The sequence below is a fragment of the Pleurodeles waltl genome, chromosome 3_1, assembly GCF_031143425.1.
Source record: "Pleurodeles waltl isolate 20211129_DDA chromosome 3_1, aPleWal1.hap1.20221129, whole genome shotgun sequence".
NCBI lineage: Eukaryota > Metazoa > Chordata > Amphibia > Caudata > Salamandridae > Pleurodeles > Pleurodeles waltl.
The window spans coordinates 242,442,205-242,456,766 of NC_090440.1; positions in this window are offsets into that span (position 1 = coordinate 242,442,205).

Sequence of the window (14,562 nt, forward strand, 5' to 3'; positions counted from 1 at the left end):
TGGTCCCCCCCCGCAGGAGTGAACAGCTGTACAGAAACCTGAAGAGTTATCATTCCATGAATGTGCAGATGGTGTGTTTGGCAGACCAGTACATCTCCCATGTGAATGCCAAGTTCCCTGGCTCAGTGCATGACGCCTACATCCTGCGGAATAGCAGCATCCCTTATGTGATGGGTCAACTCCAGAGGCACCATGTGTGGCTATTAGGTGAGCACCTGGAAGCAAGACAGTGGGAATGGTTGTCTGGGTCTGGGGATATCCCTACAGGTTAGTGTGTGTCTAACAGTTGTCCCTCGCCATTTGCAGGTGACTCTGGTTACCCCAACCTGTCATGTCTACTGACCCCAGTGAGGAATCCCAGGACAAGGGCAGAGGAACGCTACAATGAGGCCCATGGGCGAACTCGGCGGATTATAGAACGGACCTTTGGCCTCCTGAAGGCCAGGTTCCGGTGCCTCCATATTACAGGTGGATCCCTATTCTACTCACCAAAGAAGGTGTGCCAGATCATCGTGGCCTGCTGTATGCTTCACAACTTAGCTTTGCGACGACAGGTGCCTTTTCTGCAGGAGGATGGTCCAGATGGCGGTGTTGTTGCAGCTGTGGAGCCTGTGGACAGTGAAGACGAGGAAGCAGAAGAAGAGGACATGGACAACAGGAACTCGGTGATCCTGCAATATTTTCAGTGAGACACAGGTAAGAGTGCAGACCTGCCTACTACATGTACTTTAACACTACTACCTCTCTACTGTCTGTCCTTTTCACCCAATGCATGGTCACTGAGTTGTCACTTTCCCTTACGATTTCACAGATGTGGGTTCCACTGTGTGACATCTGCTTTGTTTCCTCATGGACTACAGCTGTGTGACATAGGTATGTTGACATTACAATTGAAAGAGCATTTTGTCACTGTAATTGCTAATACACAATTTCGAAATCACAGACTGAATCCGGATTGTTTTGTGCTTCAAGGGTGTTTATTTAAGTGCTCAATATTGGAGGGGGTTGTAAAATGGTGAGGGGGGATGGTGGAGGAATGTCCATGGCAGAGTCCAGTCTATTAGTCTCACAGGTGCATTGCCCAAATGGGCATAGGAAGTGGAGCTGGTGCAGTTTGAGGATGGACAGGGTGACAAAGTGGGACAGAAAGATGACATTCAGGGGATTATACGATGGAACGCCGACTTAAAAACAACTACTAACCTTAACAACGAGGTCGGAACACCGACCTCGTTCTTACTACTAATGTTTTTACCACGAATGCCTTAACAACGATATTTCGTTGTAAAGGCATTCCTGATAAAACCATTACTAATAGGCACCATTCACCCTACATCCCTCACCCCACCCCCCCAACCCCACCCCAAAACCTAAAACCCCCTAACCCCCCACCCCCTCCCCAAAACCAAAAATGCCCCACCCCCCCAACCCCACCCCAAAACCTAAAACCCCCCACCCCCTCCCCAAAACCAAAAACACCCCACCCCCCCAACCCCACCCCAAAACCTAAAACCCCCTAACCCCCCACCCCCTCACCACAACCAAAAACGCCCCACCCCCCCAACCCCACCCCAAAACCTAAAACCCCTAACCCCCCACCCCCTCCCCAAAACCAAAAACGCCCCACCCCCCCAACCCCACCCCACCCCAAAACCTAAAACCCCCCACCCCCTCCCAAAAACCAAAAACGCCCCACCCCCCCAACCCCACCCCAAAACCTAAAACCCCCTAACCCCCCACCCCCTCCCCAAAACCAAAAACGCCCCACCCCAAAACCTAAAACCCCCCACCCCCACCCCCTCCCCAAAACCTAAACCCATCACTTACCTTAGTCAACCCCTTGTCACCTGCGTCGTCCTCCTTCGCCAACTCCCTTCTTTGTACCTTAACCACGCATGTTCGTTGTTCAGAACATACGTAGTTAAGGCGCAAAAAAACTGAGTCGTGGTTAAAAAAAGCGTTGTTGCGCTATGGTTAACCACGACTTTCGTGAAAAAAAAGTCATAAAAAAGGATGTTTCCCCATTCAGGGTGGTCTCATTTCTTGGCATCGTTCTCTGTCTTTGTCCTGGATCTCAGGGACCGTTTGCGGGGTGGTTCTCCCTCTGCAGGGGGTGGGGTGCTGGTGTGGTGGTCCTGTGGCGGGGCGTCCTGTCCACTAGCGCCGGCGGAGGTGGTGGGCAGTTCATCGTCCATGCTAGTGTCAGGGGCCCCTTGTTGTGCCACAGTGTCCCTCCTGGTGTTGAGTACTTCCTTCAGCACCCCTACGATGGTGCCCAGGGTGGAATTGACGGTTCTGAGTTCCTCCCTGAAGCCCAAATAATGTTCCTCCTGCAGGCGCTGGGTCTCCTGAAACTTGGCCAGTACCGTTGTCATCGTCTCCTGGGAGTGGTGGTAGGCTCCCATGATGGAGGAGAGGGCCTCGTGGAGAGTGGGTTCCCTTGACCTGTCCTCCCCCTGTCGCACAGCAGCCCTCCCAGTTCCCCTGCGTTCCTGTGCCTCCGTCCCCTGGACTGTGTGCCCACTACCACTGCCCCCAGGTCTCTGTTGTTGTTGGGGTGGTGGGTTAGCCTGGGTTCCCTGTAGTGGTGGACACACTGCTGCTTGACGTGTCCCACTGGGTGGGTGCTGTGCTGGTGTTTCCAGAGGGAGGAAGCTCTGTAGTGGCCTGTGACTGTGTGAGGGGAACCGACTGTCCTGATGTCCCCGATGGGCCGGGCTGGTTATCTAGATCCAGTTGGACAGAGCTGCTGTCATCACTGTGGGCCTCTTCTGTTGGTGGTGTGGACATGTGTGGACCCTCCTGTCCGGTGACATTGGGTAGGGGTCCTGCAGGGGTATAAAAGGATGTTTATTACATCTGTGTGTGGCATGGTGTGCAATGGGTGGGTGACTGTGTACCCCAGTGCTTGCATTCCTGTGTGTGACCTTGTGTGATGATGGTTTAGGGGGGTGTATGGGTATGTGCAGTGGCCATGCTTTGGTGCTGGGTGTCCATGCTTTGTTGTTGCATGCAGGGCTTGGTGTTGGGGTGGGTGGTTTGTGATATTGGGACATTTTTGAGGAGTTGGAGTGATAGGGGTGAGGGTGAGGGTGGGGGTATGTGATGGCATGCAGGTAGGGTGGGGGATGTAATAGTTAAGCTTTGATTTACCAGAGTCCATTCCTCCATCTACTCCTGCGAGGCCCTCAGGATGCAGAATTGCCAAGACCTGCTCCTCCCATATTGTTAGTTGTTGGGGAGGAGGTGGGGGTCCGCCGCCAGTCCGCTGAACCGCAAGGTGGAGTCTTGAGACCACGGGACGCACCTTCCCCCGTAGGTCGTTCCACCTCTTCCTGATGTCATCCCGATTTCTTTGGTGCTGTCCCACTGCGTTGACCCTGTCCACTATTCTTCGCCATAGCTCAATCTTCCTAGCTATGGAGGTGTGCTGCACCTGTGCTCCGAATAGCTGTGGCTCTACCCGGACGATTTCCTCCACCATGACCCTGAGCTCCTCCTCAGAGAACCTAGGGTGTCTTTGCTGTGCCATGGGGTGGTGTGGGTGATGTGTGGGGTGGTGTGTGTGGTGATAGGTGTGCTGATATGTAGTGGTGTGTTGTGTGAGGTGCGTGGAAGTTCTGTTGGTGATGGTATTTTGTGCCTGTGGATGCTTGGTTGTGGATTGTAGTGTCTCTCTCTGGCCTTATGTCGCAATTGTGGTCGTAAGGGTTTGTGGGTGATGTGGGTGTGTGTTTTATATTGTATTGGGTGTGTGGGAGTGGAGTGTGTATGTGTATCAGGTGTGTGTATTTCGATTTGTCCAATGTGGTCGTGTTTTGTACATGTGTGTGTATTTTGAGCGCAGCGGTGTGTACCGCCAATGGAATACCACAGTTGGAAGACCGCCGCGTGGATTCGTGTGTTGTGATAGTGTGGGCGTATTTCTGTTGGCGTGACGGTGGAGGTTTTGTTTTTGACAGTTTATCACTGACCTTTGGTGTGGCGGACTTGTGTGGGTGTCTGAATTTTGGCGGATTCCGAGCTGTGGGTCGTAATAGCTGTGGCGGATTTCCGCGGCCGCAGCGGTATGTTGGCGGTCTTCTCCACGGTGGTAAGCGGCTTTTACCGCCAATGTTGTAATGACCCCCTTAGTTGCCCCAGTAGCAAGTACAGGGTTACTGGTGACCCTCAGCTGTGCTAACTCCTGAATGGTGCAACTAAAGTGGATACTCCAAGTTATCAAACAACTCATTACATGAAGCCTGACGTGACTCTCAAAATAATGTAACAGGGTGAGCCTGAGATAGCATCTGACTTCTTAGAGAGATGCAACTCCTAGAAAAGGAGACAATAGGGGCCTGCACTGGAGAGCAGTGTCACCTTTCTCCTGCCGGAAACCACATGGGTGTTGGCCCGTTTGAAGGGCAAATGGAGAACACTTGGGAGAGGGGCAGTCCCGTTGTTTAGGCAGAATAGCCGGCATGTTGCAAAGAGAGGGGTAATCTGTTGTCAAACAGTTCTTTCAGGTGTGTGTAGCACCCTTGGGCTATGGACATCCGGGCATTCAGAGAGGGGTTCTGTCATGTTGGGAGTGGGCATAATGGTGCATCTTGGGATAGGGAGATGACACACTTCTCAAGAAGAAGAAATCAGAAGGGAGGGAACTTTATAATCCATTGGCTATCAATCGCATCGGACTCTGAGGGCATTTTCTGAACGTAAATAGGGCAGGATGCACTAGCATGGACTTCACCTGCTGTACCTGGTGGCAAGCAAAGCAGAGGGACTGTGTCCTGCTCATAGAGAAGTCACCTCTGGAGCCCAGCCAAAGCAAAGAGACTCCAAGGGTCAGTTGACTGATATCCTGTTCACAGCACAGGGCCAAAACAGCTGAGAAGCCTGCTGGGGAAAGTTGGTAGCCCAGAAACTTCAGACTGCTGCCAAGCAGTACCGTGAGGCACCAAAGACCAGGACCCAAAGCTCAAAGTTGCACCTGCGTTTGCTAGGCCCAGGAGAGTCATTGGAGTGCAGCTTGGTCACACCGAAGCAGATTGATCGCCCAGGAAAGGATTTGGCTATGACTGCGATACTGGGCAACTGGAATTCTACCAGCACTGAAAGGACTTCAAATGATGTCAACCCCGTGATTAGTATCCCCTCATGCACGAGGAGTAGTCACAGGAAGACCCCTGTTGACCACATCGCATCCACAGCATCCTTGAGCATCTTCAGCATCCTTCATCCCTTGCATCAGGACCACTTCTTTAGGAATCCATTGCAAAGGGTATAAAGTGCCAGGAACTGCCTGGAAAGTGCTTCATCTGTGGAGGTAACTGATTCTGAAGACCATGTGGGTCCCCCGAATGGCTCTCATCTGGAATCGGTCCCCTAAAGTGACTCTAGGTGACTGCAATAACCAACTTTTTGGTGGAAAAATTTCTAAATGTCAGATTCATTGAATTTGCTAATGTTTGTTTGGGGTTGTCTGAAATACTGTGATTTATTGTACCTTGTAAATTCTATATCTCTTGAACCCTCCGGTGGATCATTTCCCTTGTGCTGTCCAAAAGTATATAAAGTTACTCCCTATTCATCTGTGGGGGTAATTTATTCTGAAGACCTTTCAAGTACACCTGACAGGCTCCATACTGGAGTTGGTCACCTAAAGTGACTCCAAGTGACTGCAATACAAATAACCCACCCTTTTGGTGAAAAAGTTTCCAAGTGTCAAATTTGTTGAATTTGCTAATGCTTGTTCGCTGTTGAGTGACATGCTGTGATTTACTAAACCTTGTAAATTCTGTATCTTCAGATTTCTTGAGTGCCCTGTTGATTTCTTCATCAACTCTTTTGGTGTTGTTTAAATGCTTTACACTTGTTCCTTTGTGTAAACCTGTTGCTCAGAGCCACAGGTACCCCGGGTTGAAATGAATATTTGACAAATGAAACCTTCTGGAGTTAAAGGAGTTGGTAAGTGTGCTACATGATGAGGTTGCACAACCACATCATATAACACACCCCATTACCTCACAATGTTCGTGTATGGGAGTGAATGGCCTCCTCTAAGGCCACCTGCTGCAGGGCTCTGTTTTTCTTTGCTAGCGCAGCATCTCACATCAGCTAGCCCCAGAGGATGACCTTTCTTGCCTCCCATAGAAGTTGTGCTGAATGCACAGAGCCTTTATTGTCCAAGAGATAGGTAGTCATATGGGATTTCAATCCGGACTTGCCCTCTGGGAGCTTAAAGTGCACAGTGAAAAGTTGCCAAGGTTTCCAGATAGATTTCTGAAGGTTACAGTTGACAGCTAAGCTGACAGGCAAATGGTCCAAATGGGAACCTGGAAGAACAGAGCAATTCAGGACCTTTGGGCTAATGGGTGTGAGGTGAGGAAGTAATCCAAGTGAGATGTGTACCTTGGACTGCAGAGAGGAAAGAGCATTTTCTCTCCTCTAGGTGGAGAAGGTCAGATATCCAGGAGACTGTGGTCCTCGCAGAGATCTTGTAGGAGTACCCTATCTTTGCTATTGTGGAGATCAATGGAGCCAGTGAGATCAAGAACGGCAATCAGGGCCAAAATCTAGCAGTTCCCCATATTTGGTATGGGAGGGGTGGAGTTCACTGACGGGGCAACTGAGATGGAGAAAGAAGGTAAACTTGCATTATCGGAGGCCTGGATGAAACCCCACATTAAACACCTTGGAGCTGACCCTAAGTTTGGCAGGCACATACTAGCCCTCGACATCAGACCGGGGGAGGGAACTGTGAATGAGTGTCACCCATCTGTATTTCGTGGAGTCAGCTGTGGCTACACCGGTACCCACTGTCGTGGGGCCAGCTGTGGTCTGGCAGCTAACTCAATCCAATAGCTACTGAGTTTCTCTGACTCTTTCACAGATAAGTGTGACTCTTCAATAGGAGCAATATCAGTGTGTCTGGAGGTTAGGAGCAAGAATATTTTTTTGTGTTTGATGTAAGAAGTCAGGCCATTGACATTACCTGCATGAGAGTGAGAGGTCACAGGAAGGGTAAGGACAGATCAGAGGGGCAATGGGGAGAGGGTGGATGGGAGGGAGGAGGGTTTAAGGAGGGAGTCAAAAACTGATAGTTTTCCTGAATGGGATGTGGTGGTGGGTGGTGTGGGAGGAGGGGGAGAACATTGCTAATCTTCACAAGGGTAGAAGTGGCTGGGATATTTGCGGCTGGGAAAGGAGAATAGGGAGGCACATAGTAATTGTCAGCAGGTCAGTGTTGTGCGGGAAGGGTAGGAGCACCTGGGGGGTATTCAGAATGGCCCTTGAGGAAGTGGGTGTACATAGCCATTGGCAGGGCAAGAAGTGTTCAAGGGGGGAATGCGTGTCCCTGGTGTAGGTGGTGGGTCTGTGTCTCTCACAGGGCATTAGTTAATTGTGTGCGGGGGGACCTTGGGTCACAAGGGAGATGGTATAAAGGCATACATGGGAGTGCTCACAGGAGCCCCGACAAGTCCATGGGAGCAGGTCGAAGGGAGGAGTGGGGGAGTAGGAAACCTCCATATATAAAAGTGGCGAGGATCGTTGAGTGGTGGAATGACACCACAAGAGGTGGTCTCTGCTGATGTCTCCAGTGTGAGGAGTAGAGTATGTGGATCAAGATACATGCCACAGGTTGCAAAGCATATGAGATTGTAGTTCCATGTGTATAAGCAGCAATGGGAACAGCAATGGAAACAATGCAAACAACATTGGCAGTATGAGCTGCCCTAAACATTGAGGACAACAGAAAACAATCGAAACTGTATGAACATGAACATCACCATTACCATAGCCCCAGCAGAACCTTTCATCCAACAGGACAGCAGGTGAGAGTAGTAAAGAACAGACATGGAAGGAACACGGCATGGGCTACAAGGAGTGATCTGTGTCCCTGCATGTGAGTAGTGTAAAGAAACAATTGGAAAACTGCACAGCAGGGCAACAAGACAGTCGGATGAAGAGGAGGGGGGCACCCCCTTGTTTCCCTACGACATAATGTACCCATCATTTTATGGAGTCCAGAAGGTGATGGTCGTATTCGATCTGCCGCATTCAGTTAGCTGGGCATAGAGGGAGATCAGTGGTAGCATCCGTGGAGGCAGAGGGTTTCAGAGGAGAGTGTGACTTGTCCTTCAATTCAGCCTGGAGGAGTTCTTTGACAGAGTGAAACACCAGGTCGCTCTCAGATTGGTGTAGATGCGATCTGAATGACTGTCGGTCCTGGAGGGGATGCCCTCTCCTTCAGATACCTTTTTTTCCACTTGCCAGAATGCAGGAGTCACAGTGTTCATGTCTGAGGTATACAGGGAATCCAGAAAGCAGACAGGTCCGAGGGGGTCGAGGAAGTCCCTGGACTGGCCATTCATCGTGATCCACGTGGTGGCTGCAAGCTCTAGGAGTCTGTCTTTGAAGTCCAATTTTTTCAGCTGTGAGAGCATGGCCATGACTGTCCTTTGCTTAGTATTAGCCTCTGAGTAGAAGTCTGCAACAATATGCATCTTATAGCCTCAACTTCGTAGAGGCCATGTTTGCATGTTGCAGCCAGGATGAGCCTCATCTGGGCATGACATAAGATGCAGGAGATTAAGGTTTACAGCCTATTGACATCCGTGGTAGGTGCACAGGATTGTATATCCTATGCGCCCTCTGAATCTCCAACAGTGGCGGGTGAAAGTCTTTGATGTGGCCCTGCCTCCACCCATGACCTCCGTCAATAGTAGGTGGCGGGAAAGTTTGCCTGGCGCCATAGTCCCAGAGGCAGACACGGCTATGAGGTGGGCCTCGATAGGGTCGGGCTGGCATTCCTGTTAGTTGTGACACATCAGGCATTGACCTTGATTAAGTGTGGGGTTCAGTCAGCAGTAGGGTGGTTCTGGAGGGGGCCCCATTCCAAGAGTATAGGATGCTGGTCGAACCCCTGGGTGGAATTTCACAAAGGGCACAGGTAGAAGGGGGAGCTGGGGCTACCTTGGTATTGTTTCGTGCATAGTGCTCTGGGGGGGCCTGGTGGTCCTCAGTCTGTGGTAGCCTATGGATCTAGAACCCAAGGCAGTGAGGGGTGTGTGCCAAGGCAGGTTGAAATATACCAAAGCAGCTCTGTACAGTTGTCATTTCTCACTACCATGGGCAGCAATGCAGTCCTCCACACTCATAAGTCCCACCAGGGCAGTGTGGGCCAGAGGAGGTGGTGCTAAGCCCGTGACAGGTGAAGTCAGATGGAATCTGAGGTATGCCTCAGGACGCCTTGCCGGTGATGGCTCCCAGTTTTTGTAACAATGTGTCCCCTAGGCATCTGAAGTTGTTATTGAAGGGTCCTGGGGGGAATGATCACTGTCCCCAGATCCCTCGGACTCTAATGGCTTTCACAGGTATGGTCCTCGGGCAGCTCTGCTGCGATGCGATGTGACGAGTGACTACCCTTGGGAGTGCCAGGCAGGTCTGGGTGTGAGGGAGAGGATGCTCCCAAGGAGGTTCACTCACCAATGTGGTCATCACACCGGGCTATCCGGTGCCATGTTGATCTCACCTCCGCGGGGTAGGTGTGTGGGAGCAGCGTCCCTTTGAAGGTGAACTTCAACCACTTGCATCCATTCTCAAGAGCAGAGTTCTGTGTTGCAGACCAAGGCGGACCAGGTGGAGGGGGGTAGAAGACAGGGCATTGGGGCTTCTACTAAGGTAGCTGGCTAGGTCCTGTTTATGTACTGCCGGGTGTGTAGGTGAGAGTCCGTCACTTGCACTCCTGCATACAGGTCACAGTCAAGAGTCTTTATGGAATGGGCTTAGGGGCCTTTAAAGGGCTCATTTGAGGCCCAGATGGTCGTGGAATGTGATACCATCATGAGGGATCAGGCTGGATGGCAGCAGGAGTGGGGAAGGCCATGCTTTCTCCCCAGTCAATCAGAGCCTTAAGGCGAGGCAGCCATCTTGCGCAGTGTCACGACTCACCCCACAGTTTAAGTAACTTTAATTAATTCTTTACATCACTTTTAACATTTATTAATGCATAGCAAAAATATTGTTTTACTTTATGTGGGAATTTATTTTGTAACTTAAACTTCGGAAATTATTTCTAGTTACATTAAGGCAACATTACTGTTCCATTTTTTTCTTCTGTTCTATATTTTTTTTTAAAGTATGCAGTTAATTTACAATAATGTTTATCATAAGATACGTTAAATGATGTATTATAAAATGTCCCTACACTTTACCATAGGTAGATCTCCACCCTGACAGTGCAGTCTCCCTATAATAGACTGTAGGGAAAAGTTAAAAAAAACATTTAACTAGAAAAAATGAATAAACATAATTTCATGTTAAATATTACTGTAAAGTAATTTTGTATATTGACTTTAAATGTAGAACAAAAGAAGAAATGCTAAATCACGACTAAGGTAATATTTAATTAAATTTGTAAACCTTTTAAAAACATTAAATAATTTTTCTAAAGTTAAAATTAAAAGATACATTCCTACCTAAAGTAAAAAAGACACTATTTTATTATGCATTAATATGAATAATAATAGTGATGCATGTGTTAATTTAATTAAAATTCCATTTTATATTAATTTTTAAATGTAAAAATATAATGCTTTATTTTTTTAACATTAAATTATATTTTAACTATTTTATTTAATATATATATATAGTGACATTATTTCCTATGGAGCATTGTTTCAAGTCCCTATCTCTGTTATGTTCTATGAGAGGGTGACGCAGTATGCAAAATTTAGTTTGTGAGTTGGTCCCAAAGGGTCTGGTGTTGGTCATCTCTTTGAAAAAACCCTGGAGATGGACAGGTTTGCACTGCAATAATGCTTGTTAGGCGCTTTTAAGAGGGATTGTCTACTGTATTGGCAAAACTGTGAACATAGTTCTGATTTTATTACTGTATGCTTGATAGGCACCTTGTAGGAAAGCTTATATGCAGTATTGTAAACCTGGGTTAGTTATGATAATGGGTCACTGATAAAGGGTATAGAAAATCTTGTGTAGAAAAGTTATGTGTTAATGAGCCATTAATAAAGGGTTTATGAAAAGTTATTTGGGATGTCATAAAGTTGATCTGCTTATTATGAGAAATGATAACAAAGGCAGTGGGCCTGACTTACTTTCTGTGAAAATCATATGTTAAAGCAAATAGGTTTTAAAGATGGATTTATACTAAAATGTGTTAATGTCCGCAGACAATCATATTTGTTACATTGAATAGCATAGATTACTGTATTAAGCACGGATATTCTTTTTGCTTGCTTCCTTTGACACACCCAGGGGACAGAGTTCTGCACTGTTATACCCCTTGGCAGACCCTTTTAGGAAGGTCTGGCAGGTACAGTTGTTTGCCAGAACTTTGTAATAAAAAACAAAAAACTCTTATATATAGAAACATAAAGTCTTTGGGCCAACCCTCTTGTGCTTTTTTTTAATGTCATTCACATTCTGCTTTTCCCTATGACAGTATTCTGTATGGGGCAATGGCTTAGCTCAGTGGTTCTATTGCCTTGTGAGTAATGGCGTTTTGCCTGATCACATGTGCACATCTGCCTTAAAATTGATGGGTGGGTGCCAGACTTTTAGTTTTCCATTTTTTCTTTTCAAAAGACCCCCTTTCATTTCTTTCCTTCTTGTTTCTTTTTGAGCATCCTCTAGCTCTCTAGATAGTCCTACCTAGATGTACTTATCACTCATTTCATCACCAGTGTGCATCCTCTGCGGCCACTATTTCTAAACTGGAAATGGTATTGTGCATAACGTATCATTGTTTTTACAGGGCCAAGATGGTCAACAGGTTGATTCAAAATGTGGCAGCTATGTGTGAACCCTAAAGCAATAATACACAATATATAACATCATTGTAAGATGGCCATCCACTGCAATGTTTAATTTTATGATTATATTGCAAACAAATATCTGCCTCGTTTAGATAGTGGCGTGTTTTCTTTTTTTCTACTTTTCTTATTTTATTTAAATGCTTTTTGAGTTTGTGTTTCTGTTTTATTGTGGATGAGTGAATGGATGCAAGAGTGAGCCAGTTGATATATGAATGGAGTGAAAGGATGAGTGAAAGACTATGGGGGTGATTCTAACCCTGACGGGCGGCGGAGGCCGCCCGCCAGAGTTCCCCCCTCCAGAACACCGCTCCGCGGTCATAAGACCGCTGCGGTGATTCTGGGTTTTCCACTGGGCTGGCGGGCGACCGCCAAAAGGCCGCCCGCCAGCCCAGTGGAAAACAACCTTCCCACGAGGACGCCGGCTCTGAATGGAGCCGGCGGAGTGGGAAGGTGCGACGGGTGCAGTTGCACCCGTCGCGAATTTCACAGTCTGCAATGCAGACAGTGAAATTCAAAGTGGGGCCCTCTTACGGGGGCCCCTGCAGTGCCCATGCCATTGGCATGGGCACTGCAGGGGCCCCCAGGGGCCCCACGACACCCCATACCGCCATCCTGTTCCTGGCGGCAGAGCCGAACAGGATGGCGGTATGGGGTGTCAGAATCCCCATGGCGGCGCAGCTCGGATTCTTTTGGGCAGCGGAAAACCGTCGGGAGACCGCCGGTTTTCCTCTTCTGACCGCGGCCAAACCGCCGCGGTCAGAATGCCCTGCGGGGCACCGCCAGCCTGTTGGCGGTGCTCCCGCCAACCCTGGCCCCGGCGGTCCATGACCGCCGGGGTCAGAATGACCCCCTATGTGTATAGTACCTAAATTTGCCTGTGATTGAAGAGGCGCTTTCAAGCCTGACCTAATGGCATTGACAACAGTGCTTGTTGTTGACATATACCCTATGTCTTTCTGAATCTTGTTATATTTGCTAGAATGGAGGATAGGAAAACAAACAGTTATGACATTATTATTTCTGGCTGTGGTTATATTGTAGACAATGAAAAGCAAATGATCAACAGTAGTATTCGAAAATAGGTGATTTATGAACATTTCTGCAGTTTTGAGTTTGGTATTACAAGCAGTTTAAGGCACGACAATGAGGCCGCAGACTGTTGGATATAATGACGAAGCCCGAAAGTGGGTGAAAAGATTTATTTACAGCTAGGAACACACCCACGACTAGAGAGGGTCTGGTAGTGCTAAGGAACAAACAGCATGACATGGCATTGCTGGGAAACCTCCTGAGACTCCCATTCCATTCCAGAACGTGGAATAAGCGTAATCGCATAAAATAAAACATACCATTTACTACATACTACAAAACAAGTATAGAACAAATACAACAAATGTGTACAATAGATGTAGAAGGTGAACTTGAACAAATGTTAATAAACATAAAATAATACACTGTCACTAATTATACTAAAGCCCTCATTACAACCCTGGTGGAAAATCCCGCTTTCCGCTGTGCTGAAGACCAACCTACCGTTGCGGCAGCGGAATTCCGCTACAGGTATTTCGACCCACATCTCGGAATCCGCCACAATACAGACACCCACACAAGTCCGCCACACCAAAGGTCAGTGCTAAACTGGCGATACCATAACCCACACTATCACACCAACAAGAATACGCCCACACTATTACGACCCATGAATCAACGCGGCAGTCTTTCAGCCGCGGAAATCCAGTGGCGGTACACACCGCCGCACTCAAAATACACAAACATTTACAAAACACAACAACAGTGGACAAATCAAAATACACACACCTGATACACATACACACACCACTATAAAACACACACCCACATTACCCACAACCCCTTACAACGTAAAATTTGGAAGAAGGCCAGAGAGAGACATTAGCAAACACAACACCTGCATCCACAGACACACAACACCATCACTTATACAACATCCACGCACCTCAAACAACACACCAACACAAATCCCCCCACACATCACAACAGACAGCACCTCATACATCACCCCCACACATCATGGTACCTCAAAGACACCCCAGGTTTTCAGAGGAGGAGCTCAGGGTCATGGTGGAGGAAATCATCCGGGTAGAGCCACAGCTTTTCGGATCACAGGTGCAGCACACCTCCATTGCGAGGAAGATGGAGCTATGGTGGAGAATCGTAGACAGGGTCAACGCAGTGGGACAGCATCCAAGAACACGGGATGACATCAAGAAGAGGTGGAACGGCCTACGGGGGAAGGTGCGTTCCGTGGTTTCAAGACACCAGATTGCTGTACAGAGAACTGGCGGTGGACCCCTACCTCTTCCCCCACAACTAACAACATGGGAGGAGCAAGTCCTGGCAATACTGCATCCTGAGGGCCTCGCAGGAGTAGCAGGAGGACTGGACTCTGGTAAGTCATATCTTAATTACCATATCCCCCACACCCCACCTCCATGCCATCACATACCCCCACCCTTACCCTCACTCCCATCACTCCATCATTTCACATATGTCCCACTATCACAACCCACACATCTCAATACCAAGGGCCTGCATGCAACACCTATGCATGGACCACACTCACCAAAGCATGTCCAGTACGGATACCCACACAGACCCCAAACCAACTTTCACAAAAGGGCAAACACAATGATGCAAGCACAGGAGTTGAGGATACCTCACCCAATGCACAAGATGGCACACACAGATACTAAAACTATGC